We start from the raw sequence: 4788 nt of genomic DNA on the forward strand, positions 1-4788 counted from the left end.
AATTTCAAAGTAACTTACGGCACGTACTCTAAGAAGCGAGGGCTCAGCGTGTCCCCGGCAGCTTCGCCCTTGAAGCTGTGGTCTTCGGGGCTGTGGGAGGCATGCAATCAGACCGGCCGCTGCTGAGGGCCAGGGAGGAGGGCTGCGCGGTGTTATTTCAGATTCGAGCTAAGACCATGAAATGGAAGGCAGGGGAAAGTGAGCGAGTCAGAGTGTGAGTGTGTGTGTGTGCGTGTGCGCGCGTGCGTGTGCGTGTCTGTGTGCGGACGGCCAGGATAATGAGTCGCACTAATTCAGAGAATTCCGTTTTGGCCATCACACATGGCTCCCTTTTCTCTTGAAGGCCACTTTGAAAAAAAAAAAAAAAAATCTCGTTTTTATAAGTCATTTACTTCCCCTAGGAGGGCAGGCCTTCTAAAAATATTCCGCGTTTCTCATACCTCAGAAGCAAATTATTTATGTTAAAGCAGCTTCGTTATCCCGGGCCCACCATGCCAGCCTGGAAACGGAGGTGACTTCTAGAAGGTGCCATTGTCAACGGCCAAGTCCTGGGAGGGGCCGCTCCCGGCGAGGCGAGGCTCTCCACCAGCCCTGCGGGGCCGGAAGAGTGTGTGAGGGCTCAGTCTGTTTTTGCACAAATACTCACGTCTCAGGCACTGCGCTAGGCCCTGGGGGTATTGCAGGGAACAGACCGGTCGTGTTTCAGTGAGGGGGATGGACACTTGACAAATATGCAAGTAAGACAGAGGCATGAGACCAGGAGGGTAGCATGAGAGAGGCTGCCTTCTTAAGGGTGCCCCCGACCCAGTACGGGGCGGGCGTCGGGGTCGTTGGGACAGCCGAGTGACAAGGAGGAGTGCGCCCTGTGGAGCGTTTGCAGGGAGGGGAACCGTCCAGGGCCAGGGGCACGCTGGGCGGCTTGGAGGGGAGCGATGACCCAGCGGGACAAGGACAGAGCGGACAGTGAGGGGGCGGAGCCAGGCGGAAGTCCGCCTCCCCACCGCCTGGGGCCGGGAGGCCAGGGCCAAGGCGGTGATTTCTGTGGCCCTGTTTGCCCTTCAGCACTGCCCAGGTCCGCAGATCCCCCGAGACCCCGCACCCCGCAAGAGAAGTGTGCCCCGACGAGCGTGGGACACTGGGGACGATGGCCAAGGCTCAGACCGGACAGCGAGGGTCCCAGGCTCAGCTGCCCTTCATCTCCACTGTCTCCTTCCGCCTGCAGAGGCGGGAATTAGAAACCAGCTCTAAAGACTCTGGGGAAGCGCAGACCAGAGGAGGGGACGCCCGACTCACAGCTGACACCTGTCATTGGTCCCCAAGAGGGAGATTGTCTTCTCCCCTGTAACCAGCCACAGTTCTGCCATTATGGGAGAGGGCGAGGGGGGGGTTGGGGGGCGAGGAGAGACCCTCCTAGGAAAAGCCCTCCACCTTTCAGTGTCGGGAAGGCAATTAAGTCTTCACGTGCTGAACCTGACGGCTTTCTCGGCCCAGCCACCTGGTGCGTCTCCACAGCGAGGGGCCCTTCCTGGGAGCTGAGCTGCACGCAGCCCCCGCAGGGAGGCCCCGGCTGGGGAGGGGGCTCGGACGGCAGGGGAGGGGGCGCTGGAAGCAGTGCCAGCGGGAGCTCTGGCACGGTGGGCCTGTTCTGCGAGCAGACGCATCACCAGCCAGCCAAGCTGGAGAGTTAATGACCGGGTGTCATCGTGGGTGTGGAGGAACTGGACTGGTTCGCCCAGACACCGAGCTTAAGCTCGGGGTCCCCCTGGGTCACCTGGCATCGGGCGGAGCGGGGGCCACCCCACCCGAAGCCGGGGACACAGTCGGAGCACGTGCGCACCGCACCGCGCCCGCGTGCGTCCTGCGGTGTGCGTGGCGGGGGCGCAGGGGAGGGAGGCCTCGGGGCACGCTGCGTGGGCCATAGAGGCCCCGCTTCAGACCCGGGGTGGGGGAGCCACCCATGGCCTAGGCGGAGGGACCTTGAGACACAGAGGCGTCAAAGTGAGGGGCCGCGGGCGCCAGGCGGAGGGAACGGCAAAGGGCCCAGTGACGGGCCCGGAAACGGGGCCGGGGGCTGCAGAACGGAGCCCCCCACCTCCCCCATGAAGAAGGATGGCAGCATAGAGGCCCCGCTTCAGACCGGGGGTGGGGGAGCCAGCCATGGCCTTGGCGGAGGGACCTTGAGACACAGAGGCGTCAAAGTGAGGGGCCGCGGGCGCCAGGCGGAGGGAACGGCAAAGGGCCCAGTGACGGGCCCGGAAACGGGGCCGGGGGCTGCAGAACGGAGCCCCCCACCTCCCCCATGAAGAAGGATGGCAGCGGCTCACCCGGAGGGGCAGACACCGCGGGGCACCCCTTTATGGGCATCCCCACCCCATTTTACAGGTAAGGACCAGGCTCAGGAAAGTGGCATGGGCGGACGACAGTCACAGGATAGTGACGCCTTCGCCGCCTCCCTGTGCCACGCTAAAGGGGCGGAGTCTGCGTTGGGCGGCATCGGGGCGCCCGGGGCCTCGGACACCAGCTGGTGCGTGTGTAAGACCAGCAGGGGCTGGGCCCCCTCGGATGGCCTCCGCCTGGGAAGCCCAGGGCCCCTCGGCACTGCGCACCCCCAGCGAGGGGTCACTCACCCACCGGCCCCCCAGCGGGCGGGGCCTCGGCTGGCGTCACCAACTAGCAAGTTAACGGTGATGGTGGGTGCGTCTCCCCTGCTCCCTCCCAGTCCCCACCCCCGGGGAGCCGCGTCGCGGGGTTACAGTGAGGATTAGACGGAATGGTGCACAGACAGGCAGCATTTACCACACGTGAGGACGCCCCCATGCTGGCACCCGATCCCCCCCAGATCTGACAGTCTGGAGCTAACCACGTGCCCGCCCCTCGTAAGGGCCCCCGGCGAAGCGCGGGCCAGCTCCCTTCCCTCCCCGCACTCAGTGCTTCCCTTCTATTTCTGCTCCGTTAAAATTACCCGAGACTTCCTGTGCTGTTAGCTGACCCACATCCTCTTAGAAAAGTGATGGGATATTTTTTTAAACCAAACTTTGAAGAGGGAAAGACATTTTTAACCTAATTTTACTGAGAAAGAAGCTGGCAGGTGGAACTTAGGAAGTGAGTTCGTAAAAGACTCGCACATCAAGCAAGGGCCCCTCCGGTCTCTGTGCTCCTGCATCTCCATCCGATTGCGGGGGTGGGGTCCCCGCGCCATGCCCACCCACGGCGCCCCGCCCGAAGGAGAATTCAGCTGGCTGCGGCCAGGGTCTGACTCAGGGCGGCATGCCCCACGTTCTCGCTGAGGCTGGGGTCCCAAAGTATCTGCGGCGCGAAGAGCCAACCACTGTCCCCTCCCCCACTCCCGGCACCGGGAGCCGGGGCTGACCCACGGCTTGGCACAGTCTAAATCATTTTCCACCGCTCAGTTTAAAGGTCATCGACAAGCTCTGACGCTCCATTGTCTACAGTCCTGGGAAGGGCCGTGCGTTTCCCACACTTGGGCCTGGCATGAGGCAATATGAGGGTGACGCATTCGTTGGACCGTCGGAGGCAGAGTAAGACACCCCGAATCGCAGAGGTGCACAGCATAGCTGCTTAGAGGGGACGCTCAACCTTTGCAAGCCTGGCCTCTTAAAAGCTTTGACAATTCCATGTCTCTGAGCTCGCGATGGGGAAGCTTCTATGTCACCACGATAATACTGTGTTAAGAGAGATTTTGTATTTGGTGTATTTAATGAGCAAGCAACTCCCCCAAGGCCTTTCAATAAAGCCAGTAAATTTAACAGGAGAAACACGTCAGTCGGCTTTGCCGCTCTGGCTAAGAGGGCCGCCACTTCACAGAGCTGGCACGTGTCACGCCGAGAAGCCCGCACTCCGTCTCTGAGAAGGGGGCTGGGAGGTGGGCGACTGATTTCAGCCCTCGGCCGCCCCAGCTGAAGCGGGCATTTTAACGTAAAGGCAAGGGAGTCAACGGGAAGTTGGCCAAGTCAGGAAGCCGCCACTCACCGCCTGCCTGTCCCTGCTCTGCAGGGTCCCTGAGGGTGAGACCGGCCAGAGACCACATTGGAGCCTGGCATGGGACAGGCACGCGGTGCCCGACAGGGTGCCCGAGCGAGACTGACCCGCGGAGCGCCCAGTGGGCCTGAGGAGGAGGAGATAAAGCATTCACGACCATCCTCTCTACGACATGACCGCGTCCACCTCGGTCCCCTTGCAGGGCGAGCTGGACAGAAGTTAGATGTGGGGGTGGAGATGGAGATTGACGAGGCACATGGGGTAAGCCTGGTGGAGCACGTGTGTGCATGTATGTGTGTGTGCATATCTGTGTGCACGTGTGCATGTGTCCACATGTGCATGTGTGCATGTGTGTGCGTGCATGTGTGTGTGCATGTGTGCATGCACGTGTGTGCATGTGTCCACATGTGTGTGCGCATGTGTGCATGTACATGTGTGTGCGCATGTGTGCCTGTCTGCACGTGTGTGTTTTGAATAACATTATTCTTTAGAGCTGTTTTAGGTTCCCAACAAAACTGGGCAGAAACCAGAGCGTTCCCGTGCCCCCCGCCCCACCCTGCCCAACCTCCTGCACGCTCACACCCCACACCAGATGGGCACACCGCGCGTCAACGAACGCACACCGATGCGCTCTCACCCACAGCCCAGAGTCCGGTGGTGTGTTTGTAAGCGGAAGTCACTCATTGGCTCTTTCCACGAACACTCACTAGACACCGACGACTAAAGAAACAGACGCCAATCGCACGCGGTTCCTATCCCGGCGTATTCACAATCACAGACGTCCCAAGA

This window comes from Pteropus alecto, unplaced genomic scaffold (assembly GCF_000325575.1).
Source record: "Pteropus alecto unplaced genomic scaffold, ASM32557v1 scaffold123, whole genome shotgun sequence".
Classification (NCBI taxonomy): Eukaryota; Metazoa; Chordata; class Mammalia; order Chiroptera; family Pteropodidae; genus Pteropus; species Pteropus alecto.